We start from the raw sequence: 14,580 nt of genomic DNA, 5'->3' as shown, positions 1-14,580 counted from the left end.
TACTTAAGTGCATGTCTGATTTGGCAGGTCTAAGCACACATTTAAGAGCTTTACTTAATTAACTGTATGTCGGAAGGACGAGTACTTGCACATTAACAAACGCTACATCACTGAAATGACCTCATTAAAATTTCAACATTAAATAGTTCTCTTTAAAATAAAATTGATTTTATTTCATGCTGGTTTATATATTGATCACAATCATTAGAAATATGTTAACTGCTCATCAGTACTACAACTGATTTAACAAGTAGTTTTTAAGCAATTTGGATTTTGCAAAGCAGCTGTTGCAGTGACTAAACTTTTCTTAGGTATTTGGACTCTGCAAATAGGCATTGACGTTAAAAGGTTTGGTTTGGGAATGACTTACACCAGAAAAGTCTGAACAGATCAGCATGTGAAAAGACTTCAGAAAGGACTAGAATCCCTGAAACTTTATGCCTGTAGCAGATTATATAAAATGCAAAAATGTTTGTGATATAAATTCGGCACTCTCAGTTTTCATTTACACACAAACCAAAGGGGTTAGTATTTTTGACCTCCTTTGTGGTAAGGAAAAAAGGAAATCAATTAGAACTGCCATAAGGTTATAAAAAGCCCTCACTGGAGTTGAACCAAGTTTAATGAAAAACTAGAACTGGCGAAAACTTTGTAGCTGACAAAAGGATGGGATCGATTTTATTCTAATGTTTAAGTACAAAATATGTATTGTGAGTCAGGGCAATAACTCCTCATAGACAGAAAGAAATATCCACTCCCAGGCTCTGCCCTGCAGGCAGTTTGGAAGCCCCTACAGTACGAGACACCTCAACATTACTCTAAGTGACTGGCCACGGTGACAGCCTTCAAAAACACTGCCAAAAAGTGATAGGTTTTCAGCGAGTAGGAAGGGTAAAAAACAATTATGAATACTCTGAAGTTTCCCTTGCTCTTGATTATCTATTTATAACCCAATCCTCAAAACAGCTCCACTTTAATCCGAATTTACACATGAGAAAGCTGAGGGTGAAGAATTAAGTGATTTATTAGAGGCTGGAGTGGGAGCCCTCAAGGAGCAGGGGACTGTAGCTGGAAATGCCCTATTTCTCGCACTAACTGGATGACATCTCAGCTTAAAATCAGATACTGAACAGTTCAGATAAAGACATTTCAGGATGGAGCCATCAGAAAAAAAGAAGCAGTGCAAAATTCTGGCTGTGAAATGAGGAAAAAGGAAAGAGGACAAATTAGGAAAGCAGCAGAACATTTTTGCAATAAAGACATCTGAATGCTCCACATTGGCCTTGCACCATGGCCTTTAGATGCTTTCAGCTATACCTAGACTTTTGTTGGACTTCTTTAAAAATGTTGGTCTCTTAGTAAATCCCTTATTTTCTTCTAATGGATGATTAAATATGCAAAGACAGACATCACTGTATTTCAAATTCCTAAGTGCAATGAATGGAAAATGTCTTGTTTAAAAAGTTAATTGAAGTGAGCTCTGCTGAACCACAGTCATTACAGCTAATACTTACGGAACTAACACGTTGCTCAGCAAGATTTATTAATTCATATTTACTCTTACTAAGTGTTTTTATTTTCTGTAAAATTCATGCAGGCTCTAAAAACACCCAGTTGTAATACGGTGAAGCATGAGCACTCCTTCCTGGAGATTAAAGCAAGAAGTTGGTGTAATTAAAGGTGAGAAAATATCGGAGAAAACATTGTGCAAGTGCCTGTCCATTTCAATAAATCCCATTCCTCTGAGTGGCAGCAGCAGAAATTTGGAGGCTCCAAGGCTCTGCCAGCCCTAGAAGGAGCAGCTCCCAGCCCCAAGCTGCCTCCTGGTCCCCTGCGGTGCCATCTGAGCCCCTCCTTGCCCAGTGCTGGTGGGTCTGAACACACAGCTGCTGGTATTTGTTGGGCGACTCGTTAGGCAGAGAGCAGGAGGATGGACAGACAGCATCAAGGCTCCAGGTTTTCCTGTGCCTGCAGTCGTCAGGCTCTGAGGATTAGAGCACAGCACGGAGCATGACTGTGCAGATGCCTCGCAGACACAGGACAGCGTGCTTCTACCCAAAATACCCAGGCAAGACAATTTAGTCTCTGAGTGACACCAAAAAATTGAGATGTTACAGTGTGGGGGGCATGTGCTAATAACATTACAAATGGCCAGTTCATGTGGCTTTGCCTTTTATTTTAATTATATTGCTTCAGTATCAAGAAAATACTGAATCTTGACAAGATATTAACATTAACGTTTTACTACGTTGTCAAACACAGGGGTCTCAACCAAGGCAGAAACTCGTTAGGAAGAGTGGTGCTGCATTTTTTGCTGATTCCAGAAGCTGTGGGTACTGCAGCTTCTGCTGTCTCCCTGTCACAAAGCAAGGCAAGCATGGCAAATTTAAGTAGGTATAAATAAATCAATGTCCTGTGTTTTTTGAAACAGCACATTCTGCTGAAGCCGAAAGATAGTTTCAGGGGTAACGAACGAATGTGGCACATCTCTGGATGAATCTGTAATGCAGTAATAATGTTGGATCCAATTTTAAAGAGAGGAAAAGGGAAAAAAGCTGATTGATGCAGAACAACAGCGAAGCCCCTTTTTACTAAATGAGAACAATCAGATAAGATGAAGACAGATTGCAACACCAACCTGAGCCTTTGTAGATGTCCATGTTAGCAGGGCATGACAAGCAGAAAGGAAAGAAAATTATATATTCATTAGTTGAGCTGCTGTATGATAATATTGAGAAGAATAAAAAAAAAAAAAGGCAGAAAATCTGCTTAAAATAAAATTGCTACAATGTAAGGTTGCATTCAATTCTTCGATTTCCCCATCTTTCAGAAAAAAAAAAAATCCCTCAAGTAGAAATCAGGCATTTATTTGCGAGTGAATGAAAAGCATGACTGTGCTGAAGAATGAAGCAGAGTTCATTCAGCTTCACCCAGCAATCCTCTGGATTTCCTCCCAGTGTCTCAAGATCAAAGCCTTAGGAGGAAAAAAAAAAATCTATCAAGCTTAACTTGAAATCTGGTAAGCAACCCCACAATTACAGAATATCAATCACAGCAGACATTAAAAGCTTTCAGACATTTAAATCTTAATTGGGTGGCACTGTCTTTCATGAAAACTGTGGATCTGAAGCCCACGCAGACAAGCCCAGGAGCTTGGAGCAGGTTGGGATTTGGGGAAATGGCAGCGATGCGCCCGTGGTCCTGAGCCACTGGCCAGCACCTCACTGCATCTGCAGTGCCACCGCAAACAGCCCTCCTGCAGGTCAGCCCCTGCCCCGAGGGGCACGAGCGAGTGATTACTAGATCGAAAAGCCGAGTCATCTGTCATGAGAAATGAAATAAATGCCAGTCCTAAACACAAACAGTCCCAAAGAAGCACTTTCTTCGTAGGCATTCGTACAATAGGCAATTTAAAGAAAAGACCATCAGAGCTTACTGCTAAGTTAAAAATGATGCCTCAGAGACAAAGTTTCAGCCCCAGACTTTCTTTTACAAGAGATTTTAAATCATTTCAAGGTCTAAAAACTTCAAATTGGTATTTTATCAGTTTATTTTCACGTCTTAAGCAAGAGTGAATTAGCGTTGCAGAGCAGTCACTTGTCCTTACACCGGACTGACACAAGTTTTCCACAGGAGATTTAAAACCGCTTAGCTGAAAAGAACAAAGTGATTGATAGCACTATAGGCAAGAGGCAGAAGAGATGGGGAAGTGTCAGACGGTTGAAAGCGAGATGTTTTCTGAAACACCTCCATGCGACCACACCACAGACACAAAGTGGAGATGACCGGGGCATCCCGCACGCACAGTCACGCACCGCCCAGCTTCAGGGTCCTGCACAAGCAGGAGCAGAAATGCAAAGCAGCTCGTATCCCTACTGCTTCATTAGGATCCGCCTGTCACTCTCTCCCCAGTCCACTCAGCAGCAGGTCTGATTGCTCCTCATCAGCATCGAGACAGAGACAGAAAGTGATGCTCGGAGGGAGGGCAGGAGGGATGCCGGTCGATGCCTGATGGATCCCATGGCTTCAGATCACTCACAGCCTGATTAGTAACGGGGGCTGGAAATTTCCCCTCAGAAGAACAAGTTACTCCAGGAGCCAGAATACGTGACAGCCTGTTGCATAGCATATTTATGGTAGCTGTCTCGCTGCCAAGACAGGCAGATGTTAGTACCGTGTTTAGACGCAGCATTAACTTGAGCAATTTGCTGTGTGTAATTACAGGTGGTACAGCCCTCCTGGCACTGCTGCTGAGAGGCCACCCCCGTGACAAGCTCCTGAACTCAGGGTTCTGCAGAGATTTGAAGGCAGCTACAGTCACAACACCGCAGACTTAGAAATCCTGAAATTGTTATGATCTGACAGGGTTTGATTTTTTTTTTATTTTGGAGGATTTTTTTTTTATGTTTCTTACAGGCTCAGAGAAGGCTTAGGCACAGAAGAGCCTGGTTTTATTTACAAAATGCACGCATGCTAGAATAGCAATGTGCTGCAGAGAGAAGCCATGCATCCACCTGAGCCTGCTCCCCAGTGAGCACATTCATAATTAATAAACTAAAGGTTCCCTTGAGCCAAAAGTTAAATTCTACCCAACCTTCTTCAGACACCAGCGTGCATGCATGCTGTCCCCAGAGCCAAAAGACAGCAGTGAAGTGCTTGCTAGCCACTACCTTGCAGGGTAATGAGTGTCTCTCTAGTTCTTGGTAACTTTCTGCAGGATTTCTATCCCTTTCTTTCAGATCATGGAATATATTCATTGTCAGATTCTGACATTTCTATCATTGGCCTTTATTTTGAGGCCAAATCCACAGGAATCAATGGAAAGTCTTCTGCTGAATTCCACTGCTCCACAGGTCATGCTGTGGCATGCAAGGAACATCTGGACATTTATAGGTACCCCGGTACCACATTTAGAAAGAATAGATATGTACACATATATCAATCATTTTATATATATTGATATACTTATATATTAATTTTTGATGGAGTACCTACTTATTTAGCATGTACATCAGTGATGCCTATATATAGGGATGGTTAATGAGAAACTATATCAAAGCAAACAAAAAACAAACAGACATTTTTGGAATAAATCTGACCAGGAACAACTGCAGAACTCCAAATCCATATATACCCATGCTGCACAAACATTAGCATCTAGCACATATTTATTTCCTTCTGCCTTGCTTTTAAGGACCTTAGTAGTGGCTGAATATTGGTATTTTTCCAGAAAAGAGGACTCCGAATTTGCTCACACACTGGGGGTAATGCAGCAGGTAAGAATCGCCAGCAGTGCCCCTAGTCCTGCTCTGCAGTACCACGGCATGTCAGGGCATGAACGATGCTGCAGCTCCCCCACCTCTGCCATTCCCCACAGCACTACCTTCGTGCATTCATGACTCTGGAAATAATAGAGTGAAACAGGCTGTTCCCCAAAACAGTACATAAAAGAAAAAGTTGAAGGTAGCTGGTCAAGACTATGCAACATAGCTGCACATCGTGGTGTGTCATACATACAAACCACTCTACCTAAAACCTTTTAGAGAATTAAATAATGCATCAGAACAAATACTATGTGGTATAAGTTAGAGGAAACAGTAGCTTCAGGACTATGCAAAGGGTCTAAAAATATTCACTCGGCCCTTAGCAGAGGGTGAGAGGAACAAGTTGAATGGCAGATCTGAAAGAAAGTGAGGAGTCAAAAAAGGGGAAACACTATTACCTGTGGCAGGAACTACACAGAAAAACACCAGCCCTAAAAACAGTCAATTTACAACAGAGGGAATGGTAGGAAATGAAAGATCACCCAACAGGTGAAGGGTAGGAAAGGATATACACTTTTTATGATGGACACTGGCTCTGAAAGTTTGGCCAACAAGGAGAGCAAGAGAGTCCTGAAGTAATTTCCGGATCAGTGGGGTTATTTAGGAATGACAGGGAAATGATTGCACAGGATCCTTCAGAAGATGCAAGGAGAGAAAGCTGGAGGAGGAAAGGGGAAAAATCAGCGAATTGCATAGCAGCCAGCCAAACTTTAACTCTTGGAGACATATTTTCATACAGACATTATATATAAGCAGCAGAAAATAACAAGGAGACGAGCAGCAGGCAGCATGGGTTTGTGAAGAAGAAACTGTGTGAAATCATTCTGATGTTCTTCTGCAGCAGGGTAACAGATGCTGGGGATAGGGATGAAATGGCAGATATTATGGTGACTTTAGTGAGTCTTTTGACACTATCTCCTAGGCTAAGGAAATATGGTCTGGATGAATCTAATACTTGGTAAGTGCAAAATATGTTGGAAAATCATGCTCAGAATAGTTAGCAGTGCAAAACAGGAAAGAAATCTCATGCATGGCTCTGCAGAGCTTTATGTTCTGTATCCAGTCGCACTTCATGTTTTCATTAATTTGGGGCTGATGGACTGAAAATGATTCCTACTTATTCTGCAGATGCTGCTGAGGTGAGAGGAACAGCAAGGCAATGCAGAGAGAATAAGAGAATTCAAAATGGGCTTTGAAAGTTGGAGAAATGTACTGAAAGAAAAGGCTGATGGAGAGCTACAGAACTGAGCTTATGCTGGACTGAGTACTCAACAGCACAAACACGGGAGGGGAGAAAAACAGCCCCTGCGTGGGATCCAGAACTTGCAAAGACCCATAAGGAGAATGTGGTTCACTAACACTGAAAAATAAGTAAATAAATAAATATACATATACATACATATACATACATATATATACATATATATATATATATATATAAAAGTAGAGTCTGTAAAACCCTGAAGTTACACTTCAGCTATTGCATGGATTCAGCTCATGAACCATGTCCAGATGTGTGCACCCAACTTTAACAAAAATGTGAAGGATTTGAAACAACTGATAGCCAGCAGATGACGGTAAGACTAATAAGACCAGAATCATATTGCTGCCACGAGCTGTGGAATTCCTGCTGTTGCTTATAGGTAAGTAGTTAAAACACCAGTGTAATGTGGGACCATCTATTGTCTAGTGCCAGCGAAGCATGGTATCGGTGTCAGATAAAACAGCAATGCTGTGTCACACAATGAAATGACTCTTCTGTATCACACCAGATGCAGAGTAGCAGAATGACACCTGAGGTAGCTTTAAAGAGATCCAGCAGCTTAAAACCACCTATCGATGGATCCTCTGCTGGATAATTCACTGTTGCCTTGAATAAATCACAGATGCCCAGACTGCATTTTGGAAACCAGGGATTCTTATACCTCATACAGAAATAGAGCAATGGAATTACCGTTATATTAAATATTTAACAGCACTGTTATAACACTGCCTACAGTTCTAGATCCTCGTTGTAAAAGCAACACTGATAATGACGAGTAGTTAAAGAAAACCCAGAAAAATAATTCAAGATCTGAAAAACTCACATTGCAGTAACAAACTAAAGAAACCTGCCGTTTTGGTTCAGGTGAGAGTTAGTGAAAAGAAGCCTTGGCCACTTTTGGGAATAAACAGAGAGGATTTCTCTTAAAAGAGGATTTTTAATGCTAGTAGATAAACATCCCCCAGGGCTGAGAGCTGCAGTTAGACAAATTCATATTCAAGTTATGAAAAAGAGGACCTTTTTAAGCATGAAGGAAATTAATTACTGGATCAGTTTATCCAAGGAAAACTCTCCTTGAACTGAAGTGTGAGCCAAGGTGGGGTGCCTTTCTACAAACCTGGTCCAACTCAACAGGATCTGCCTACAGTCAGTAGCTTGTGCTATACAAGAGGTCAGAACAGCCCATCATCAGCATGGTCTACTTCTAGACTTAGTATCTCTGAATGAAGAACTCCATAGAAAACTTGTAAACCATGTATTAATCATTGAGTGCCATGTTTATTAACCCATACTACATACTTACAGTATAAATTGAACATTGAAGTTGAAGGGAGGATTGATGCCTGTGTGAATTTTATACGCTTTTTGAGAGGCTGTCAAAAAAAATTGTTCTACATTACAGATCAGAAGCTCACTGAAGTTCAGATAGTCCACATATCATCCTGTAAGCACTGATCCCACAAAGATGACAATATTTTCTTTACTGCATTAGCTCTAGCTAGTAAATTGTAACCAAGACAGGAGCTGGAATTGAACAAAGAGAATAAACTTTTTAACTAGGTCATGACAGTGCCAGTAGCAGGCAGGATGGAGAAGAAGAGAAAAGAAATTATTAAAGTAAAGCAAACACACTCTTGGCTGCATACGTTCATGAGTGAGTTCTGCCATTTCTCACCTGTAACTCTGGAGGGCATAAAGTAGACAGCAACCTTGGGCATGCAAGTGGGGCTTCTAGACTCTTGTGTTGCCCCAGGTTGAGCCAACTGCTCCTGCTGGCTTTTATCACCTCCACCACTACCCTCCTTTCACAAGTCATCCCTGCCCCACCTACGCTGGCACATGTGTGAGTACCCGTCTGTACGTGTGGAAGTCACTAAGAATAAGCATGAGTTAATTGATAGGAAAATAAAGGAGAGGAAAACAAAGAACAACTGTAACTGCATGTGGGAAAAGAAGGGCGAGCAATCACTGTACAGAAACACAAGTCAAAGAAAGCCAGGAAAAAAGGAGAAGTGCGGTAACGAGGAACCGTGGCAGTGACACGGAAAAGGGTGAAGGCAACTCAAATACTGACAAAGAGAAATGCTTGTGGAAAAGGCTCGCTGTGTTTCACAAACACTTGACAAAGCACAACAAAAAGCAAATATGGATGAGGCAGGACAGAGGCACACCACGAGGCAACGCTGGGGTTACTTCTCCATAGAAAACCGGCGGAGCCCCACTGGGCTCCACACTTCAGCTGCTTCTTTGTGCTCTGGTAAGTCCTGTAACAGCTTCTGGCTGCATCAGACACATGAAACACATCAGAATCGTTTGAAAGTAAGCAATATTAAAAAGGCTAACGTTTTTACCCCTATCAACTGTTAGTCTAATATTGACATTAGCGTCATCTTTCGCTCTACCTGTGAACAATGGGCAACTCTCCCACGGATACATTAAACTTATTTTGCAAAGTCATTTTTGGAAATCCTGCTGGGAGGCCAGGCTCCCTCAGATTTATCTGCCAGACTCTTCCGCAGCACAGCATCACACCAGGCACAAACGTTTCTGTGGCTGCTCTTGGCCTGCCTGAGCCGCCAGACTGCCTGAGCACAAACCTCCCCTCTCAGAGCATCCCAAGTCGGGAAACAATCCACATCTCATTGCCTTTTCATTTAGGCTGATAAATAACTTAGGGATGAACACTAGACAGAAAGGGAAGTAACTGCTCACTCAAAGTTGCATTTAGAAATACTTACGCGTGGCATTAAATTCCTCTCGGTGTTTATCATACAGACACCAGACAGTTTGCAAATGACATTTTTAATGGCCACATGTTGACAGGGCTAGGCTGTGAAGGACAGGCACACACCACATTGTTTCAGATGGGTATAGAGAAATACACCCTGGGTATAGATCACTGTAAAAGCCACTGCATTTGGCTTAAAAAATAGTTTTTAAAAAATATTTCAGATGGTATAACAGAATAATCAAGCTACCTTCTGTTACTTTCTATTCTATCTACAAAAATTATCAGAGAGGAAAAGTGCCAAACAAATTCCCTCCTGAGCACCATGGAGATGAAGAAAACCAATCAACTGAGTAACTGATATTTGTGCTTGTGTGTATCTAGACATGGAAACATTTTTCTTAATAAAACCAAAAGACATTACAATTTGAAGGCAAATACAAGCCCGAGGTGATGTGTTTTCCCTGTTAAGTACTGTGAATAATGCTGCTCAAGGACAGCAGCTGACTTTCTAGCTCAAGCAAACGCCGAGCACTGGTGAAGCCAAACCAACCCAGAGGCACTGCAGCGATGGCAGGGGCCGAGCCAGACCTCTGCCGACCGCTCCTACAGGAGCCTGAGCACAGCAGCCAGGCAAGCATGGGACTGCAGCACCGTGTTTTGGCAAGGACACCTACTTTCATCTGGAAAAGATGCTTTCTTGCTTTCAAAAAACTATGGTTTTAGTTTTTTTTGCACTCCCAACAGCAGCAAGACAGTTCATTGGTGGGAGGACTGGGGCAGAGAAAATTTCAATACCGATTATTTTAACAGCTGTGCTTTTAAGACCTCCTGACAACGAAGTCAGATGCCACAGTGGGTAAAATAACCCTCTCCTTGGGGAAGAATTATGGGAGGCTTAAAGAAAATGAGGTTAGGTACTGAGGGAAGACCCCAGCAGTCTCCAGCAAAGGTGTGTGTACTGGGAGCTCTAAAATAGGGAAAACAAACCAGGATACAGTAAGATAAGCTTATCTTTGCTGTGCGCTGTAATACTAGCAGCCAGACTTCCTTATAGCACATCTACTTATAAATGACATTTTTAACAATTCTAATGATAAGAATGCATGATTTTGTTGGGAATTAGCCTCCTCAGGCTGAACGCTTAGTTTATCTTTCTTGTTTTTCCCAAAGCAATTTGATACTAAGCTTTCAGACTTCACTCTGCATTGTTGTCTCTTTGGGATTGCTTCCTTTCCAAAGCCCTGTTTACATCTGTTCTGGGTGCAGCCAGCTCCGTAGCAAGCACTTGGGGCCAACCAAGGCAGCCAGGGAAAGTGCTGGGCTGTGCTCAGTGGGGCTCAGCCAGGGAAGGCAGCAGAGCCGTATGCTCACACCTCACCGCCACCAGGAGGGCTTCTCTGAGGAGACCTGATTTCACCTCCGCAGATGACATGGCATTACACCACCACCAGATCAGCTTGTCCAGAGCTAGTTGGGGCCTCCCTGCACGCAGGATGCCGCACCGCAGAGCACCAAGGCAGTAGCAGCAGGTAGGAGCAGACATCTTCAGGCAGACCACGTTCTCCATCAGGCTGGGATGGCAGCAAAGACACGAGTGCTCATCTGACACTGCAGAAATAATGGGGCCATTCCCACACGTGCTTTATACTGTGCACGCAGCCATTCTTCTTCTCCATAGCCCCGCTCCATCAGTGGAATTACATGCAGAAGTGATCCACACCTGGCCTCTGAGAGGACCTAATGAACTTGAGACACTCCTAAAGGAAGAATTAGTTTGCACCCATTCCAATCGCTCTTTCAGTCTGAAAAGGGCATTGTTGTACAGGTTGATTAGCTACGGAGATTTTTCCTTACAGTCAGCCTGCATCTCCACTCTGTTAATTCCACCCCATTACCTCTAGCTGCACCCCTGGGTCCCATGCTGTATAACCACTGTCCTTCTTTGATATTTACTCCCTTTCTGTGCTCATGAACTGTTATGAACCTGCAGACACCACTTAGCCACAGCAGCCTTTTCACGCCAGTACTTACCTCCTTCCTCTCCCCATCAGGGGGCCCAGAGCAGCTGGATGAGGTGGTTGGCATTAAATACAGCACGAATTCCCACCAAAAGCAGCCTGGGTAGCACAGATAGGCTGTTTAACCTCACTGCACTCAAGCCCTCGGAGTCTCTAACATAAGGACACACAAGTTTACCCGGACTTTGATGGAAAATGGGCGTACATCATTCCAAACATCACGTTGGTTGCTCTCCCCTGGCTTCTTCATTTACCATGCTTTTCCCATGCATTAAAGGGAAGGCAAGCTCTCTGTGTTTATTGCACAATTCAGTTTTATATCAACAAATTTAATTTGCTTATGCTTAACTGTGCTGCCTTAGCAAAGAACTATTGAATCGAGTCTTTTGGGATTCAGTTCAGTACTTTCCCTTAGCCAGGATGCACTGGCTCCTAGGACATTCCCCGCTGCTTTCATCTCACTACAGCTCCTCAGAGCTGAGACAACAGAGACAAAGCTGGCAATATGAAATGTCTACGATTTCCCAACAAATGGGAACGGTGTATCTCAATGTTGTATAACTGTTTTTTATTCTTCTCTGAGATAAATATAAGAAGATTAGACTGGGCAGCTTCTCTCAGGTTCCTGCAGATTATCACCTGCAACATAACTGCCACCTTGTACATGTCCCTTATCTCCCTCCAACACTTCCCGTCTTTGAATGTTTCTGATTCTATGATACAGCCTGAAAAATAGCCCAGGTCTCCCTATTTATTTTGCTCTTTCTCAAAATTGCACTCATGCTTTTCATTCACCCATTCCTTCTTCAATATACCATTTGGCACAACAATATGAAAGCATTTAGTGCAATCGGTGTTGATGTTTATGGGCTGCTTTCCCTGAATCACTTGGTCCATCAGCCGGATCCTCTGCCACAGGGATTCATGGTGGGGATTTCAGAAACCTGGAGGAAGGAAAACTGCCACAGTTTCCTGGAAGTCAGAAGAATCATAGAATCATACAATCATAGAATATCCTGAGTTGGAAGGGACCCTTAAGGATCATCAAGTCCAACTCTTGACACCGCACAGGTCTACCCAAAAGTTCAGACCATGTGACTAAGTGCACAGTCCAATCTCTTCTTAAATTCCAACAGGCTCGGTGCAGTGACCACTTCCCTGGGGAGCCTGTTCCAGTGTGCAACCACTCTCTCTGTGAAGAACCCCCTCCTGATGTCAAGCCTAAACTTCCCCTGCCTCAGCTTAACCCCGTTCCCGCGGGTCCTGTCGCTGGTGTTAATGGAGAAAAGGTCTCCTGCCTCTCGACACCCCCTTACGAGGAAGTTGTAGACTGCAATGAGGTCTCCCCTCAGCCTCCTCTTCTCCAGGCTGAACAGGCCCAGTGCCCTCAGCCGTTCCTCATACGTCTTCCCCTCCAGGCCTTTCACCATCTTCGTAGCCCTCCTCTGGACACTCTCCAACAGTTTCATGTCCTTTTTATACTGTGGTGCCCAGAACAGCACACAGTACTCGAGGTGAGGCCGCACCAGCGCAGAGTAGAGAAACACGGGAATAAACCTCTATTGCCTGAATGAGCTCTCCTTTTGGCTGCAGTACAGTTCAAGGTAGAAACATAATTATTTAACGTGTACATTAGGAACAATGGGAGGCTAAAATGCAAGTGCCCCAAAGCACCTCAGAAACTTTCATCATACTTTCAGATGGGACTAAGCAGGGAAAATCTAAGTGCTATAGGACTTTACCCTACAGGTACATTTATGTTCACAACTCCTTCAACCTTGCTGGACTCCCATATTCTCGTCCACATCAGGAAGCTCAGTGGTTTGCTTGGTATTTCATTCATGTTAAACCTTTATTCAAAGCATACAGCCTTGGAGGTGTAGGGCATGGAAGTTCTTGCAGGAACAGTATATCAGTGAGATGGCCAGTTCAGCAGGAGGTAATTTCTGAGAGTACATCCAGTAATGTGGGGCAGGGAAATTATGGTTGTCTAAGGACAATGAAAGCCAATGCTGCAGCCTACTGAGATGCAAGTTACTGGCATGGAGGAGCATAGTGGCCCAGCATCAATTCACATCCACAGGAAAGGACTGGGAGAGCTCAATTGCTGATTCAGCCCAGGATCTCTGGGGATCAAGGGTCTTCCTGAATTATTTACTTGGTTTGACAGGCGATCTTTGGTCTTTAGATTATCTGATTCTACTCAGCAACCTCCCATGATATATATATTTTTTTTCTTTTTCATCTTCACCCCACTTTCTCATTGAAACTTAATTTTCTCTCTTCTATCTGTTTTGTTCCAACAGCCATGTACAGAATCTCAGATGGCTGTCCTTTCCTAGAGGAATATATAGCTGTCCATTTTCCCAATAGCAGTATCTAATAAATGCACAGCTTAGAATCACAAACAGTAGAGATAAAGCATTCTTGAACAATGTCGATATAACTCTCCAACTAGTTCAATATGGTATTAGTTTCAGTATAATAAAGTCTTATTTTCAAACAGTTATTTATAGGGCTTTCATCAGGTTACCTGGGATATTATTGCATTGCGTGTATCTCTTTTCTCCTTAATATTCAGCCTAAACCAACTCTGATATCAGAGCTAAAAAATGGTGGTTAATCTGATGTTTGAAGTGTCAGTACTATTTCCAGAAAGTACATGAGTTAGAGAGGATGAAACAATCCTTCCAACTTAGACTTTGGTATTCATTCATGCAGAGTTAGAAGATATTCTTGAGGATGACAATTGGTAGCCCTAAGTTTTGATAAATGTAGTTTTGCATCTGGGCAGCCACTCATGATTATTTGGACTCCTGTTTGAATAACTTAAGAAATGACCATGCCCAAGCTAATGGACACCATGATCTCAGTCAGAATCGTTTGCTCCTAGTCATTATCTTGCAGGTGGTTTACAAAAAAAACCCCTTTATTTTCTGCGCTGCAAACAGTGATGCATACAGGTGCACCTACTGCATCCCTCAGGTGAGCAGAGACACGAGCTGAAGAATGGGGGGATTTGTAAGCCTCCCATGACTTGGGAGGATTGCCAAGCATATATATAGATGACCATGGCAAACGTATCCGAAGAGCTATTATTGATTGTAAGTTCCTGTCTCCTCATGGAGGTAACATTACCTACAGCAAAGACATTCCCCATGTTTGAGTGGCTCAGGTTCAAAATGCAAACCTCACAAAAGACTGAAAGCATCAGATGACTGCAACCTAAATAGTGACATATGT

General features: G+C 42.8%; 1 protein-coding gene across 6 annotated transcripts in view; it reads right to left on the bottom strand.

Annotated features, from left to right (window-relative positions):
- Positions 1–14,580, bottom strand: part of THSD7B (thrombospondin type 1 domain containing 7B) — a 321,145-nt gene that overhangs the window by 37,590 nt on the left and 268,975 nt on the right. The window lies entirely within an intron of this gene.

The sequence above is a fragment of the Anas acuta genome, chromosome 6 (genome assembly GCF_963932015.1).
Source record: "Anas acuta chromosome 6, bAnaAcu1.1, whole genome shotgun sequence".
In the NCBI taxonomy this organism is placed as follows: Eukaryota; Metazoa; Chordata; class Aves; order Anseriformes; family Anatidae; genus Anas; species Anas acuta.
The sequence above is the reverse complement of the archived record's forward strand: the minus strand, read 5'-3'. Positions and strand labels throughout refer to the sequence as shown.